Source organism: Eriocheir sinensis, chromosome 54, assembly GCF_024679095.1.
Source record: "Eriocheir sinensis breed Jianghai 21 chromosome 54, ASM2467909v1, whole genome shotgun sequence".
NCBI lineage: Eukaryota > Metazoa > Arthropoda > Malacostraca > Decapoda > Varunidae > Eriocheir > Eriocheir sinensis.
In genome coordinates this window covers 3,239,205-3,257,131 of record NC_066562.1, presented here as the reverse complement: position 1 = coordinate 3,257,131, position 17,927 = coordinate 3,239,205, and the positions used below count along the sequence as shown (strand labels likewise).

Here is a 17,927-nt window from a genome sequence, read left to right as displayed (position 1 = left end):
TAAGAAAGGAGAGGAGGTGGAGGAGAAAGAGGAGGCATGGACGTATGAAAAACACATTATAATATTACAGTCTGGGGGAAGGAGGGAAGACTGGTAAGGAAAGGAAAAGAAAAGGAAAAAAAAGATAACTGAAGAAAAAAGGAAAAAAAGGAAAGTTAGGGGTTGAGAAAGAAAGGAAGGGGAGAAAATAAATGTTATAACCCCCCTTCTTTTTTCATCCATCTTCTTAGTGCAAGCTTTCTTAATCATCTCCAAGCTTTCACCACTTCCTTCAGCTTCACGGCAGCCATTTCCCCTTGCAGTGAAGATGAAGAGTGGTGGTAGGAAAGGTTTGGAAGGGCAGGGATGGGAAGAAAAAATAGCCGCATGATTAAGTATGGGAAGGGGAAGGCCTCTTAATTAATGGGAGAAAGGGGAGGATGCAAGGGGGGGAATGGCAATAAATTAGAGGGGAAAAGGGAGGGAGGAACCCGTGTCTTATTAAGGGAATGAAAAAAAGAGGACCAAGAGAGGAAAGTTGGAAGGACGTTACCAAGATGAAAGGGAGAATTCTTATAACCAGGGCAGGGAGGGAAGGGAAAAAAAGGATGATTGAAGAAGAAAGGGAAAGAAAGGAAAGAGGAGAAAAAAAACGGGGAATTGATTAAGGGGAGGGGTGGGAGCGAATCACCAGGGGAGAAGAAAAAAAGATATTTAAAAAAAAAAAGTAAAGTTAAGGGTTGAGAGAGAAATAAAAGGGAGAAAAAAATAACTGAGGAATTGATTGAAGGGGGGAAGGAGTGAATCACCAGGGAAGGGAGGGAAGGGAAAAAATGAAGATAATTAAAAAAAAGAATTAAAAAAAAAAGAAAGCTATGGGTTGAGAAAGAAGGAAAAAAACTAGGAATTGATTAAGGGGAGAGGGGAAGAAGCGAATCACCAGGGAAGGGAGGGAAGGGGAAAAAAAAGATAACTGAAGAAAAAATGGAAAATAGGGAAGAGTTACTGGTTGATAAAGAAAGAAAGAAAGAAAGGGGAGAAAAAAATAAAACGAGGTATTGATTAAATGGCGGGGGGGGGGGGGGGGGAACCGAATCACCAGGGAAGGGAGGAAAGGGAAAAAATGAACATAATTGAAAAAAGAATTAAAAAAAGAAAGCTATGGGTTGAGAAAGAAGAAAAGAAGGAAAAAAAACTAGGAATTGATTAAGGAAAGAGAGGAAGAAGCGAATCACCAGGGAAGGGAGGGAAGGGAAAAAATGAACATAATTGAAAAAAGAATTAAAAAAAGAAAGCTATGGGTTGAGAAAGAAGGAAAGAACGAAAAAAAAAACTAGGAATTGATTAAGGAAAGAGGGGAAGAAGCGAATCACCAGGGAAGGGAGGGAAGGGAATAAAAAGGAATGAAAAAAAAGGAAAGCTATGGGTTGAGAAAGAAGGAAAGAACGAAAAAAAAACTAGGAATTGATTAAGGAAAGAGGGGAAGAAGCGAATCACCAGGGAAGGAAGGGAAGGGGAAACAAGATTATAACTGAAGAAAAAAAGGGAAAAAGGAAAGAGTTATGGGTTGAGAAAGAAAGGAAGGAGATAAAGATAATGAGGTATTGATTGAAGGGAGGGTGGGGGGGGGGAGCGAATCACCAGGGAAGGGAGGGAAGGGAATAAAATGAAGATAATTGAAAAAAAAGAAGAAAAAAAAAGGAAAGCTATGGATTGAGAATGAAGGAAACAAGGAAAAAAAACTAGGAATTGATTAAGGGAAAAGGGGAAGAAGCGAATCACCAGGGAAGGAAGGAAAGGGAAAAAAATGATAATTGAAGAATATTGGAAAAAAAAATTAAAGACTTACGGGTTGAGAAAGAAAGAAAAGGGAAGAAAAAAAAAATACCCGAGGAATTGATTAAAGGGAAGAGGGGAAGAAGCGAATCACCAGGGAAGGGAGGGAAGGAAAAACAAAAGATAACAGAAGAAAAATAAAACAAAGGAGAGAGTTACGGGTTGAGAAAGAAGGAAAGGGGAGAGAGAAAAAAGATCGAGGTATTGATTAAAAGGGGAGAGGTGGAGGTGGTGGTGGAGGGGGAGAGCGAACATTACAGTTAAATGGACAAAGTGGAGGAAGGGAGGGAGGGAGAATTGGATTTGATTTAGGCATAACAAAAGGAAAATCGATGAAAGGAAGGCGATAAAAAAAACTTGAATAATAGAGGAATGGAATTAAGTTAACACGCCATAGCCTACTAACAATGAAGCGAGGAAGAGGAGGAGGAGGAGGAGAAAGAGGAAGAGGAGGAGGAGGAGGAGGAGGAAAACTTGTTACGATGAATCAAAGGGAAAGGAAAAGAGTGGGAAATATAAAAAAGGAAAAAAAAAAAAACCGGCGTATCAGTAAGGAAGGGAGAGTGTTAGGAGGTGGAGGAGGACGAGGAAGAAGAAGACCAAATTCGATAAATGGGGGAGGTAAGGAAGAGAAGAGGGAGAAGGGATAAAAAAAAAGGAAATGCGTCATATTAGTGGAAAGAAATAGGAATAGGAAGAAAAGAAAAAGCTGTCACAATAATGGAGGGAGGGAAAAGGAGAGAGAGAGAGAGAGAGAGAGAGAGAGAGAGAGAGAGAGAGAGAGAGAGGAAAGAAGACTAATAAAAGAGGAGGAGGAGTCGAAAAAACAAACAAACAAAAAAAAAAACGTTGAATGAGTGGCAGGGAAAAAAAAAAAATGAGGGAATGTCAATTGGGATGGAAGGGAAGGAGGAGGAGAGGAAGAAGGGAGGTGGAGAACTCGAAAAAAAAAGCGAAAAGGGAGGGAAAGGCGAGTAAGGAGGAGGAGGAGGAGGAGGAAGACAACAGGAGGAAAAATAAAAAAAGAGGGAAAAACGAGTAAAGAAAAAAAAACAGAAAATAAGGTTAAAAAAAGAGGGAAAAGTCATACTAAATAGGATAAAAGGAGGAGGAGAAGGAGGAGGAAGGTAGTAGAAGGAGAATTACGATAAATGAGAAAGGGAAAGAGGGCGGGAGACACTATGCTATGAAAAAAGATAACTAATAGAGGGATAAAAAAAGTCCATGATTCAGCCGGGCACTTCTCTTAATAACTCGTTCCTGAGCCTCGTTACCTGAATCACCTGAGCCATGCCTTCACCTCGCTCACCTGGAGTCCTCTGTGCACCTGTAAGTGAGAGCGAGCCCCCCGCACACCTGCTCGCTAATGATAACAAACAGGTCCGTGTCACCTTGTAGCTACTAAGGTATATAATTAAGCCCCCATTAAGCTTGATAAGGTAAAATTAAGCTTCCATTCTAAGCTTGAGTCTGTAAAGTTAAGTAAGCCCCATCAACTTGGCGTCTATTCTTAAGTCACACACACACGGGTTGTTGCTGCAGAGAATGAAAGTAATCTAGTGCTAAATTTATCCACCTCGGGTCCGCCTTTGATGATAAATTATTAGGCTAAGAGTAGATTAGATAATGTACTGTACTGATTACTGACGGAAGACAAAAGAGTGAGAGATAAGATTGAACAGGAAAAAAATAATAGCCGTCTCGCTCCTGACAAGAATAGTGATGATAATAATAATAATAATGATAATAATAATAATAATAATAATAATAATAATAATAATAATAATAATAATAATAATAATAATGTCAGTTTCTGGAGGTTAAGACCCAAAATATATCGCAGGAGCAACTTTTTAATTTACAAACAAAACGATGCATTTCGGGTCGTAACTTTGCAGAAATATACAAAAAAAAAAATAATAATGAGGATAGAAAGAAAAATATACTTATGATGCTATAAATAATCACAATAATAATGATAATGATGATAAGTGACGTGAGATAACAAGAGAGAGAGAAAAAAAAAAAACTGGATGTGACTCAAAATGCTACCTACGAAAGAGCCAGTCACTCAACCAGTCACTAAATTTTAAGTCACCCATGAGTCACAAAGGAAAAAGAAAAGAAAAAAAAAATGACATACAAAGAACAAACTCATAACCAGTCAACGAGTAAGACAAGCAGTAAGTCAGTCAGCTAGAAAAAAAAAAGAAAAAAAATGACATACAAAGAACAAAATCATAACCAGTCAACGAGTAAGACAAGGAGTAAGTCAGTCAGCCAGAGGGTCAGCAGTCAGGCAGAGAGTGAATCAGCCAGTCAGTCAATCAGTCAGGTGTCCCCCCCCTCCCAGTACAACCCGGTTTTTCTCCTTTGCAGGTGACTCGGACCTTAGGCGCGAGAGAAAGGTGTGCCCTGTGTGTCGCAAGATGATCACCGCGAAAAATATAGCCAGGCACATACGAACACACGGCGCTCTATCCAAGCTGGAGGGGGAATACGACGTTCTGGATTTTATGGATTGTTCGTGGACCCCAGAGTGACACGAGTCATTCACGCCTGCACTCCTTCCTCCTCCACCTCCCCCGCCCCCGCCTCCAACCCCTGTCTCTGGTTCCTCTGGTTCTGCGGTCCCTTCTTCCTCCTCCTCGTCCTCATCAACGACTCATACTATATCCGTGTCCTCCTCAACCTCCTCAGCCTCCTCAACCCCCTCCACGTCTTCTGCTGCCTCCTCCTCTTCATCCTCCACGACAGCCACCTCCACCTCCTCCTCCTCCTCCTCTTCCACTGCTGTCTCCACCTCCACTGCTGTCTCCTCCGCGTTTTCCTCCTCCTCCGCCTCCTCCGCTTTCTCCTCCGTCCTCACGCCTCCTTTCCTCCTCTTCCCTCCCTTCCCTCTCCTCCCGTCTCCTCTTCCCCTGCCTCCCCTCCCTCCTCCTCTCCCTCTCCCACCACCGTCCCCCTCGCCTCCTCCTCTCACTGTTGATCTTAGTTCTTCCTCCTCCTCCTCTTCCTCCTCTTCCTCCTCCTCTGCTCTTCCTGCCTCGTCCGCCTCCTCTTCCGTTCCCTCCTCCACCTCTTCCGCTCATCAGACTCCTCCTCCTCCTCCTCCTCCTCCGCCGCCGTCTCCCCCTCCTCCTCATCCTCCTCCGTCTCCCCCTCCTCCTCCTCCTGTCACCCATCCTCCTCACCACCCTCACCACCTCCCACCTCCTCCTCCTTATGTACCTCCTCCTCCTCCTCCACCTCCTCCCCCTCTTCCTCCCGAGGATACGCAACCCACCTCCTCCTCTCCTGATGCTGATCCCCCTCCTCCTTCCCCCTCCTCCTCCTCTTCCTCTTCCCCTCCTCCCTCTTCCTCCTCCCCTCCTCCCTCTACCTCCTCCACTCCTCACGCCACAGAGAGATAGGAAGAGTGCAGTGCGTAGGTATCATTATCATTATTATTATTATTATTATTATTATTATTATTATTATTATTATTATTATTATTATTATTATTTGGGTGTATTTTCTTCATGTCATTTTTTTTTTCCTTCACGGTGATTGTATACCTTTTTCCTTTTTTTTTTGTCGTTGTAAGTTTTCTTTTTCATCTTTTGTTTCGTTCATGTTATTATTATTTATTTGGTTGTACATAATTCGGTCAGTCCCGGTCTATCATAATTATTGTATTGCCTTCATTATTGTTATTATTATCATAATTATTATTGTTATGATTATTATTATCATCATTACTACTGCTCGGTTCTGGTCCGCTTCGGTATTCCTTTTATTTTTATTTTCCACTTTATTGTTACGGTTTTTTCTCATTTGTAAGGAATTTCCTGTGCACGCAAAACAGACAAAATACTTAAAGGAGTTCTGTGACGTTCTGAAAAATGGGCAGATATCATGTATATTTTTTGGTTGGTGGACTTGGGGATAAAAAAAAACTTGTTGCAGTGCAGAGCGACCGGGTTGATACGGAAACTATGGATCTGACAAAACTGGAGTATCCTTCCACAATAATACGACTATGAATAAGGGTTTAATATTCTCTCTCTCTCTCTCTCTCTCTCTCTCTCTCTCTCTCTCTCTCTCTCTCTCTCTCTCTCTCTCTCTCTCTCTCTCTCTCTCTCTCTCTCTCTCTCTCTCTCTATCTATCTCATGACGTTCAGAATGCAAAAAATAGTAACTGTGTATTTTTATGATTCATTTTTTTCTCTTCTTTTCCGTTTCCATGTCTTGTCTGTGTGTCTATAGGGGATAAAAGGCGAGTAATTGTAGCCCCGTTAGTTAAGGAAGAAAGGAGAAAGACAAATAACGTAGTAGTAATTTAAAGGCAGACGGAGAGAGAGACTTGTCAATGTGATATTTGATTAATGTTTACGAAATGGATTTTTTTTTCTTCGTCGTTCGCACCAGTATTCTCCTTGTTATTCTTTTTTTTTTTGTTGTTTTTTTCGGTAATTTAAGTTAATGTGATAGCCGTGTAAGACGACTCTCTCTCTCTCTCTCTCTCTCTCTCTCTCTCTCTCTCTCTCTCTCTCTCTCTCTCTCTCTCTCTCTCTCTCTCTCTCTCTCTCTCTCTCTCTCTCTCTCTCTCATCTTTTGTTTGTTTATCAAAGACCAAATCTAATTATTTATAAAGGTTTAGTTTTATAGATTACAATATTCCTTTAACTCATTTACCTGAGAGAGAGAGAGAGAGAGAGAGAGAGAGAGAGAGAGAGAGAGAGATGGGGTATAGGACAAAGAAAAAGGAAGCATAATCTCTTTAAGACACTTCAAAGAAACCTGAAAAAGAAGAGTATTGAAGGAAAAGACTCATTATTTTCACACTGTAAATCTTTCGTATACCATCACCCCTTAGATCTCGCCATTATTTTAACCCCCCCATTAATGTCCCACCTCACCCCTCCCTCCCAAGATTACCAAACCCATTAGCCCATTCACACAAAAAGACCATTTAAACTTATACTACAACGTCGTTTTGGTACAGTTGCCCCTTTGCCCCCCCCCACCCCCCCTCCACTTCACGCCTTCCATTCTCAGTATCGCCTCGCTGGTGCAGTGGCTAACGTGTTAAATTTCCGAGCCAGGGTTCGAGTCGAGGCTGAGTACAGTGCCCAATCATGTGTTGCTATCCTCTTGAAGCCAAAGGGACGCCTGGGTACCTATGGACAGTGTTGTACGTGACCCCCAAATTGTGATTATGGATACTAGGAAAACGAGAGAATTTGGGGAACCTGGGGAAACCTGAAGAAGGTGAATTATGTGTACCTGATGAAACCTGAGTAAAATAAGCCTTGGGTACCTGGGGATGGTGAACTTTGAGGACCTGTAGTAAACTTGATAAACAAGGCGTCCTTTGGAAACTTAATAAACAGTAGCTAACAAGGGAGATTGGTGAAAGCTGAACTTTGGATAGCTTGAAAAACCATGGGAAGATTAACTTGAGCAAGGTAAACAGTAATCAACTAAGGGAGATTATGATCCCTGGGGAGACACGAGGGTAAGCTGCTGATACCTGAGATAATTTAGTGAAGGTTACCTGGGAGGAATATGTAAAAAGTAACTAAATTTGCCTGAAGATGAAGAACTATGGAGATCTAGATGCCACTGTTGTCCGTATCCCGTTTTTCTTTTGTTAGTTTGGTTTTAGCCGATTAGACAAGTCACTGGTAAAATAAAAGAAGAAATTGCTGGTGTAGATGATGGTGGTGATGATAGTGAACGTAGAAGGTCCTGAGGAAGTTTTAGCCGATTAGACAGCCACTGGTAAAAAAAAAAAAAAGAAATTGCTGGTGGAGATGATGATGACGATGATAGTGAACGTAGAAGGTCCAGAGGAAAAGAATTGTACTCTGATGATGACAAACTCTGATGAGACAAACTGTAGCACTGTGGCAAAGCTCCTGAAGAGTGACACAACTCGTTTGAAAGGCGAATTGTACTCCGATATGCAAAAAGAGGCAAATTATAGGACTGTGGCAAAGCTCCTGAAGAGTGATACAACTCGTTTCAAAGGCGATGCTGGGAGTCGAGGTGTTGTGCTGGGGGTGGGGGTGGGGGGGCAGCCGGGGTACCGTGTGCGTGTATGTATGTATGTGCGTGCGTGTGTGCGGGTGGGTGTGGGTGTAAGTGTGCATATTTCCATGTTTTAAAGTATCTACAAGTATGTATAACAGATTGTACGCAGACAGATTCATACTAGTAGCCAAGGATCGTGTATATATAAGAATAAGCACAGGCGAGCATGAGTCACTGCGTCTATAAATAATAAAATGACTACACCTTAAAGGAATATCAGACCACGAAGGGAAGCAAAACCATTCATTATACCACCCCTAAGGAACCGTTGTTATGTATAAGGTAGAGAATCCCCTGTAACTCGATCCTTTCTCCCGTCCGTCACGATGCTCTTTTTTTTCTCGATCCCTTTTTTGTGTGTGTGTTCCTGGAGGCGCCGCGGAGGCAAGGTGACGTAATGTGTTCATGTTTTTGTTTTCTCTCTTCTCATATTTTTGTTAAAGAAATCAATAAATAAGGTCGATTGTCCGGGTTCTTTCATTGTTGTTGTTGTTGATGTTTACTCTTAAGGCGGTATGGGGTGATTTTTTTGATGTTTTTGTTGATGAGAGAGAGAGAGAGAGAGAGAGAGAGAGAGAGAGAGAGAGAGAGAGAATGGCTGTAGGATCAGAGATTGTATTAACGCTAACAGTAAGTATATAATAGTACTGGTAATATAAGTAGTCGTAGTAGTAGTAGTAGTAGTAGTAGTAGTAAGTGGTCAATGTTTTGTGTGTGTGTGTGTGTGTGTTCGCCCCCCAAAAAAGTAATTCAGTTACACCCACTTGCAAAAACTAACCATTCAAGGACATAAATAAGTGAGTAAATTAATAAAGAAAATAATAAATAACACCATTGTGGGATATTCGCGCCTTGACGGGGAGTGGCGATGGTGATGGTGATGGGGGTGAATTAAAACACAGTAACCTTTTTGTTGGTGATGGTGTTGTGGAGATGATGGGTATGGTGACGTGGGAAGGGGGATGCTGTTGGTGTTGGTGGTGATGGGGATAAAGGAATGGGAGGGGGCGAGGTGGTGGTGTTTGGTGTGGTGAGGTAGGAGGTGGGAGGTGGAGGTATTTGGTGTGGTGAGGTAGGAGGTGACATGTTGTGTTGTTGGTGCTGATGGGGTAAGGGAGGGAGGCGAGCTGGAGGGAAGAAAATGGAAAGAAAGGGTGGAGGGAAAATACATTGGTTACTTATGTTTGATTTGTCTAAAGTGATGTCAGTAAACGTGAGAGGGGGAGTGGTATAAGGCGTTGGTGGAAGGTTTAGTGGAGATGATGAATGTACAGAACGAAGGTGAGAAAGTGTGAGATGAGAATAAAAAGAAATAGAGAACGAAATTGATAATAGTGGAAACAGTATATCGGAAGTCAAATCAATAATGGAAGGAAGGATAGAAGAAATAGTAGTAGTATAGTATGTTTGTTGCAGAGGGCAGCAGGAATGTAGGATGAAGATGCAGATGGAAAGAAGAAAAGCAGGTAAGCAGTAGTGAATTGTGCTGTGACGAGCGACTTTTTTTAAAGAAGATGGGAAGGGTGGGTAGTGTTGATAGCAGGCAGGAAGAAGGGAAAGGAGAACTGAATAGCGGTAAGTCGTTCTTTGTTTTGGAAGGGAAAGGAAGGTTAGGTGTGAGATAAGTTAATCATGGTAGCGTAGTGAAGGGAGGAAGGCAGGAGGGATGACGATGAAGGCGTAGATGACGAAGGAAAGCTGTATGAGTTATGCATTCTAGTAAAAATGGTGGCGATGGTGATGATGATGGAATAAGTCAGGAAGAAACGAATTATCCAAGTGTGTTTTGTGTTGGTTGGAGGAATGAAGAAGAAAAAAATATTGTGGGAGGCAGGGGAATTCTTGATTGTCGAAGAAGGAATGGTGTAAGGAAAGGAGGGAAAGTAACTATCAAGATTGAAGGAGACAAGGAAGGGAGAATGTTGTATATGAGGAATGAAAGACGTGGTAAAAAAAAAAAAAAAAAAAGATATGTAAACTTTATTGACAGTGAAGGTGAAAGAGGACGGAATGCGTGAAGGAAAAAGATAACTCGTGCTGTGTTGTATACTGTGTGTTGTAAGGGGAAGGAAGGTTGAAAGAGTTAAATAATCTTTGGTTGAGAAGGTACTGAAGAAAGGAGAGGAGGAGGAGGAGGAGGAGGAGGGAAGAATAGAGTGGAAGAGTGAAGAAAGGAAGGTAATTCAATGTGTGTTGTGTTGCAAAGGACGAAAGGAGGGAAGAATACTGTATTAGGTGCTTAAGGAAGGAAAAGGTGGAGAGATGAAGGGAGGAAATAAGAGGGGAAACAGATTGTGGAAAGTACTATAGTTGCCGTACACTTAAGTTGGTCCAGAAGCCCCGCCCCCTTCCATAGCCACGGGAGCTGATTGGCTGAATGAAAGGAGCTTGGGGATGGGAGTCAAAGTTACCATGGAGGGAGGGTGAGGGAGGGGGCGGGACTTTTATTTTCAGCAAGGGAGACTGCTCAAGGGTAAAAACAAAAATAACAACAACAAAAAGCCCGCTAGACGCTACTCCGAATAAAAGCAAAAAGAGCGAAAGTCCAAAAGAGAGGTCGTTTGCGGGTAGAGAGGTGGATTGATAGAAGGAAGTGGAGGGGAAGAGTGGAAGGAAAATACATTAGTTCAAGTCGTAGGCAGGGGACCAACTTAGTGTGCAGTGACTATAGCATTGGTGGAGGGAGGAAGGGAGAGCAGGGAGGAAGAAAGGTAATCCGTGGTGTGTTGTGTGTTGCAGGGGCCGGGGTGTTGTGGGGGGTGGAGGAAGGAGGTGGTGTGTTGTGTGTTGCAGGGGGCGGGGTATTGTGGGGGTGGAGGAAGGAGGGAAGGAGGGAGAGAAGGAAGGAAGGAAGGAAGGTAACCCGTGGTGTGTTGTGTGTTGCAGGGGGCGGCAGGAGCGGCGGCGTGTCGGCGAGCGGATGGAGTCTGCCGCAGTCTTCTCCGTCAGCTCCTGTTGCCTCCCCGGGTGATGGCGGTCTAGGGAGTAGCGTCCTGCTCCTCCCTTCCCTCCTCACCACCTTCCGCCCCTCCACTCCACCTCCTTCCACCTCCTCCACTGCCTTGGAGCAGCGCCCGTCAACCGAGGGAGGTCTCAGCTACCGGCTCTGTCCTGTGTGTCAAAAACGCATCACTTACAACCACCTAAAGAGACACATCCGCACCCAGCACACCCAGATGGACAGGGCTCAGTGTCCCTTCTGTAACCGCGTGCTCAAGAACACCTACTCCCTCGAGACTCACATTGCCAACTACCACAAGTGATGGGACACCCCGCTGGTGCTGGTCTCCTCCCCACACCCCCACGCTCACCGCTGACACACACACACACACACACACACACACACACACACACACACACACACACACACACACACACACTTTACACTTCACTTACAGGTACACTTAACACTACTTTCCACACACGTACACACGCACACACCTCATCATTCACACACCCTTGCTCACACACTATAATTAACCTTGTTCAGTGTCATGATGGATATGTGTACACACGGTTTCAGTATATGGTCGTGCATGCATAGCCATATCACACACACACACACACACACACACACACACACACACACACACACACACACACACATACACATCATATATACACACTTACATACATTACGAGCTCAAGTTGAATTCCTGTATACCACAAGTAGGCAATTGTAGTAGGTAATTACAAGTAGGTACACACACACACACACACACACACACACACACACACACACACACACACACACACACACACACACACTCCCACTGCCCATCACCAATACACTGCCACGTGCTCACCCATATATGCTCCCTTCAAGAAGACTAATTAACTAAATAACTACGTAATTAACTAACTAAATACCGCTCATGCATCGTTAAGTGTTATACGCTCTGTACCATTAACGCACCATTAATATGTGCACCGTAATACCACTACCACCACTTCTATCACAACCACCACCCTTTCCATAGTTAAAACCCCTCTGCCACAGTTTTTTAATCCACCCTACTGAAGATTCGATTATCCCCCCCACCATCACCACTACCATCACCACTACTTCTAGCACCTCCACTACCACCACTACCACCACTTCTATCACAACCACCACCCTTTCCATAGTTAAAATCCCCCTGCCACAGCTTTTTAATCCACTCTTCTGAAGATTCGATTATCCCTCCCCCCCCCCCCATCACCACTACCATCACCACTACTTCTAGCACCTCCACTACCACCACCACCACCACCACTACTATCACCACCACCACCCTTTCTATAGTTAAAATCCCTCTGCCACAGTTTTTGAATCACCCCTACAGAAGATTCGATTACCCCCCCCCCCCCACCATCACCACCACCATCACCACTACTTCTAGCACCTCCACTACCACCACTTCTACCACCACAAACTTTACTAAACAACCATTACCATTCCCGTGATAGTCAGTACCCCCCCACTACCATTTAGATGACCCCCCCCTTCCAGTACCCCCACTACCATACCACCATTACTCCCATCACCATAATCGCAGTCCCCCTAACCATTCTTATCCAGTCCCCCTCCATTAACTTGATCCACCATTACTCCCAACCCTACTTCTATCTCCTACCATTACCATAATACTTCCATTATCCTCGTCTTCTGCCACCCTCATTATCCTCAATACTACCATAATCTCCTACCATTATTCCCAAAACTACCATTATTTATCACATTTTCGGTTCCCTATTACCCTCAAAACTACCATTATTTTCTACCAGTCTTCCCTAAACTACCATTATTTTCTACCATTATTCCCTAAACTACCATTATTTTCTACCAATCTTCCCTAAACTACCATTATTTTCTACCATTATTCCCTAAACTACCATTATTTTCTACCAATCTCCCCTAAACTACCATTATTTTCTACCAATCTTCCCTAAACTACCATTATTTTCTACCAATCTTCCCTAAACTACCATTATTTTCTACTAATCTTCCCTAAACTGCCATTAATTTCTACCAATCCCTAAACTACCATTATTTTCTACCAATCTTCCCTAAACTACCATTATTTTCTACCATTATTCCCTAAACTACCATTATTTTCTACCAATCTTCCCTAAACTACCATTATTTTCTACCATTATTCCCTAAACTACCATTATTTTCTACCATTATTCCCTAAACTACCATTATTTTCTACCAATCTTCCCTAAACTACCATTATTTTCTACCATTATTCCCTAAACTACCATTATTTTCTACCAATCTTCCCTAAACTACCATTATTCCCTAAACTACCATTATTTTCTACCAATCTTCCCCAAACTACCATTATCTTCTACCATTATTCCCTAAACTACCATTATTTTCTACCATTATTCCCTAAACTACCATTATTTTCTACCAATCTTCCCTAAACTACCATTATTTTCTACCATTATTCCCTAAACTACCATTATTTTCTACCAATCTTCCCTAAACTACCATTATTTTCTACCAATCTTCCCTAAACTACCATTATTTTCTACCATTATTCCCTAAACTACCATTATTTTCTACCATTATTCCCTAAACTACCATTATTTTCTACCAGTCTTCCCTAAACTACCATTATTTTCTACCAATCCTCCCTAAACTACCATTATTTACCAATCTTCCTAAACTACCATTATTCCCTAAACTACCATTATTTTCTACCAATCTTCCCTAAACTACCATTATTTTCTACCATTATTCCCTAAACTACCATTATTTTCTACCATTATTCCCTAAACTACCATTATTTTCTACCAATCTTCCCTAAACTACCATTATTTTCTACCATTATTCCCTAAACTACCATTATCTACCATTATTCCCAAACCTACCATTTTCTCCCATTTTCTGCCCCCCAATATCCTCAAAACTACCATTATCTTCCATTATCCAAACACTACCATTTTCTCCCATTTCCTGTCCCCATTATCCTCAAAACTACCATTATTTTCTACCATTATTCCCAAACCTACCATTTTCTCCCATTTTCTTCCTCCCATTATCCTCAAAACTACCATTATCTTCTAACATTATTCCCAAACCTACCATTTTCTCCCATTTTCTGCCCCCCAATATGCTCAAAACTACCATTATCTTCTACCATTATCCTGACACTACCATCACATCCACCATTATTCCTATCTCCACCCTCCATTACCCCTTCCATTATCCCTCTCCACCATTATCCCTTCCACAGTTAAATTCCCGCCCCCTCCACTCGTAGTTAAAATCCCAAACCTAACCCCATCACCATCAAAGCCCCATCCACTAATAGTTAAAATCCCCATTACTATAAAAAACCCATTACGCTGTTTACTCCCATCCTCCAACCCCATCCAGTCATTCCACAGTACATTTAAAATCACTCCAGCACTCCACGATTGCAGTTATTCTCCCCACCAGTTAATAAACTCACTAGGACATTATTACAGTTGTTAATCACTCGTTGGTACATCATTGAAGGTTAAATAATCCCCTACCGTTTACCTTATCCAGTGACATCATTGATAGGTTCACCACTGTTTCCAGAAGTCTTAGTACACACCTTTGTTACCTTCTTCCTCCACCACCAGTAACGTAAAACCATCATTGATAACTCCACCTTCCCTCAATCACTGTCTTTATTCTTGCTAGTACACACCTCTTACCTTCTTCCTCCACCACCAGTAACTTAAAAGCATCATTGATAAATACACCTTCCCTCATCCACCACGGCCTCCACTTCTTGTTAGCACACTTCCTATCCATTACCTCTTTCCACCACCAGTTACTTAAAACCATCATTGATAACTCCACACCTTCCCTCATCCACCCCTGTCTCCACTTCTTGTTAGCACATCTCGTATCCGTCACCTCTTTCCACCACCAGTAACATAAAACCATCATTGATAATTCCACTCCTTCCCTCATCCACCCCCGTCCACTATTCTCGTTAGCACATATCCTCTCAGTCACCTTTTTCCACCACCAGTAACCCCACTCCTTCCACTCCTTCCCCTTCCCCTCTATTACATATCATATAGTACCGTAACGCTTCCCTAACACTATCCCCAGCACCTCCCCTACCCCCACCACCCCCACCACCCCTACCAGCACCACCACCACCACCACCAAGATGACAATACCCCCATCAGTTATCAACCCACCACTTCCACTGGACAATACTCCGTCAGTTACTTCCTTACCTCCACCACCACCACCACCACTACAATAACAGTAACAACAATCAAATGCAGTTTTAGGTTTCGGTAGCTCAATAAAATTTTGTTGTATGCTCATAAATAGTCCCAACCACCACCACCACCACCACCTTCACCAACATATCTCCACCACAACCACCACCACCACCTCTGTTCCCTCCACACAGTATATTTGCACCACCCTGCCTTCAACCCCAACAACCCCCTACCCCCCACGCACCCCCACACCCCCACACCCCAAGCCAGCATCAGTTGGAAAACCAGAAAAAAAGATAAGTTGAAAAAAAAGCTAAAATTCAAATCGGCTTCATGACAAAAAGGATAGAAACTCGGCCCATTGAAATTAGACCAGTGAACCAGAAACAATGAAAACGAAGAAAAAAATTGAATAAAAGAAGAAAATAAAATCAGGAAAATTAAATAGAAAAATGAAAAAAAAACAACACCTGGAATGCAAAAGACGAATTCGAAGTTTAAAAGAAAAAAAAGCTGTATTGTTATCTCGGTTTTCACTTCTGGGAACGGCAATGTGAAGGACGAGAACAACACGCATTAAAGAAAGAACAAATGAGCTAATAATACTAGTGGTGATAATATCCAGTAACCGGCATTTTCTCCTGTAGCATTTTTTCCGTAGCATTGTTCTAGGTGGCTGTGTGTTGTATGTTACAGATCAGCAGCTCAAAGATGGGAGGGAGGGAGGGAGAACTGCGTGGATGCCTGCGTGCGTGCGTGCCTGCGTGCGTGCGTGAAAGCCATTGTGTCAAGCTGTCGAGGTAGTCAACAGTAGGAAATAGTTCGATTCCCAACCCTACAGCTTATACTGCCAAGGTGTGATGGAAGGAGACGAGGAGGAGGGCATGCAGCAGGAGGAGGAGGAGGAGGAGGAGCGATACCGTGCGATGCGAGGTTGACTGTGATATCCAATGCTGTGAATAGGAGTAGGTGAACGAGGAGGAGGAGAAGGAGGAGGAGGATCATAAGGAGAGTAAATTCATTAGTTGTGGGAATTTGAGGTGAGAATGTCTGTGATAATGTGCTGTGAGTACGAAGAGGAGGAGAAGCAGAAGTAGAAAAAAGCAAATTGTCATAACGAAGAAAGCAAAGCAAGCAGAGCTCAAATGAGATGTTAATATAATATAAGAAACATCGATTGACCTCTGTCGCTGAATTCTGTATGCTGTGAGTACGCAGAAAAGAAACAGCATAACCAAGAAGAAAGGAAACAGGCAGAGGAGGAGGAGGAGTTACCGTCTTGAAGAAAACGAAGGGGACGGAGGTTAAATGAGAAGCATCACAAATGGAGATACGAGTTGACTTCCCTGGTGGACTGTAGGTGTGTCAGGCAATGTCAGACGGTGCAGGCAGACAGACCGACTGACTGGCATCCACACAAACAAGACAGACGTCAGGCAGGGCCCTTGACGTCAATGGAAGCTCGTGACATCCTCTAAGCGGTGTCAGAGTGGATAAGAAAATATATACAAATAAAATCAAAATGGCAGGCGTCGCACATAGCTTGCCTTCTCAGTAAAAAAGTACAGATAAAACAATTAAAAAAAAAGTTAACATACGATATCGTTATTTTTACCGCAGATTCAAAGCGTAGCGAGTCCAGAGTAGGTTTAAGGATTGACTTTGTAAAGAAAACCAAGAATGATTTACATGTAATCAAAAAAAAGAGAGAGAGAGAGAGAGAGAGAGAGAGAGAGAGAGAGAGAGAGAGAGAGAGAGAGAGAGAGAGAGAGAGAGAGAGAGAGAGAGAGAGAGAGAGAATTATCCAGAACATATATCGAAGGTTGATGATCAAATGTCTATCTTTATGAAATGCACGAATTATGTAATTTAGAAATGCTGTGAACGAGAAGGGACGTGATGCCAAGTTGGCGTTCGAAGGAGCATTTCAAGTGACACATAATCGTGATACAATTCTTATGGTACAACTAAGCTATTGTTTAAGAATTTAATATATTTTTACTTAAGATAGATCTTTAGGGAGCTGTCTCTAAAAGAAAATTTTATTCTAAAATTAATATTTAATCTGCTTCTTCAGTATTTGTAAAATGTGATAATGTAGTCGGCCAAAGAAGTGTTGCCGCCCTGGCGAACGATGGGAATGAAACTGAGCGAAGACTGGCGGGAACACGCGCCGCCGGCTTGCCTGAACGCCTGTTCTCGTCCACTCATAATGCTTCGCGCCGGGGCGGACGACACTTCCTTAGCTGACTGTCCTGCTACGCGAATTGTCCATAGCCATCAGAACCATGCAAAAATACCGATCTACGTGCAATACGCAATTATCAACAGTCCAAAAAAACGCAGCAGCACAGACTCTTTCAGAAATTCTATTGTCCAAACATCCAAAACTTTTAAGATCGCTAGACAGTATGTATTTTTTTTCAATTCCATGTCACATTTTATCTCTTTAAGATCACCAAATGATTTTTATACTTTTATTTGTTTCTGATATTTGTTTTCTACGGTAGCCAACTAATGGTATTCCACATCCACACCTTTGAATATTTTGTCTGACTTTTGTTCTGTGAAATAGCCGAACCACAATTTCAGTCGCCTTTTCAACGCTCTGACAAAAATTCTTTCAAGATAGCCAAGCAACAGTTTCAGACTCACATCTTCATTTCAGATTTTAGTTTTACGAAAAATAGCCAAACAGTAATTCCAGACTCACATCACCGGCAGAAAGAAACATAGTTGTGTCCAAGTTTGTCTTGTTTTAAGATAAGGAAATTTCCATTCTTGAAAAGATATATTTTACCAAAGATTGTGCAACGTGTGCAACGGAG

General features: G+C 42.5%; 1 protein-coding gene and 2 long non-coding RNA genes across 7 annotated transcripts in view; 1 reads left to right on the top strand and 2 right to left on the bottom strand.

Moving 5' to 3' along the window:
- Positions 1–1,029, bottom strand: part of LOC126983551 (uncharacterized) — a 1,921-nt gene extending 892 nt beyond the window's left edge. The window contains exon 1 of the long non-coding RNA XR_007735965.1: positions 1–1,029. This exon is cut by the window's left edge and continues 316 nt beyond it. This is a non-coding gene — a long non-coding RNA (uncharacterized LOC126983551).
- LOC126983546 (protein bric-a-brac 1-like) overlaps positions 1–17,927 on the top strand; it is an 87,986-nt gene that overhangs the window by 56,985 nt on the left and 13,074 nt on the right. For 2 of the 5 annotated variants that reach the window (XM_050836324.1, XM_050836323.1), the window contains one exon: positions 1–411. This exon is cut by the window's left edge and continues 2,057 nt beyond it. The exons of the other annotated variants lie outside the window; for them this stretch is intronic. The gene's annotated coding sequence lies outside the window, so the exon portion shown is untranslated. Of the gene's footprint in view, positions 412–17,927 lie in introns of those variants that run through there. 5 annotated transcript variants of the gene reach the window in all.
- LOC126983550 (uncharacterized) lies at positions 13,662–16,802 on the bottom strand. Its single transcript, XR_007735964.1, has 2 exons — positions 13,966–16,802; positions 13,662–13,892 (listed from the first exon to the last, which is right to left on the bottom strand). It is a non-coding gene; the product is annotated as an uncharacterized LOC126983550 (long non-coding RNA).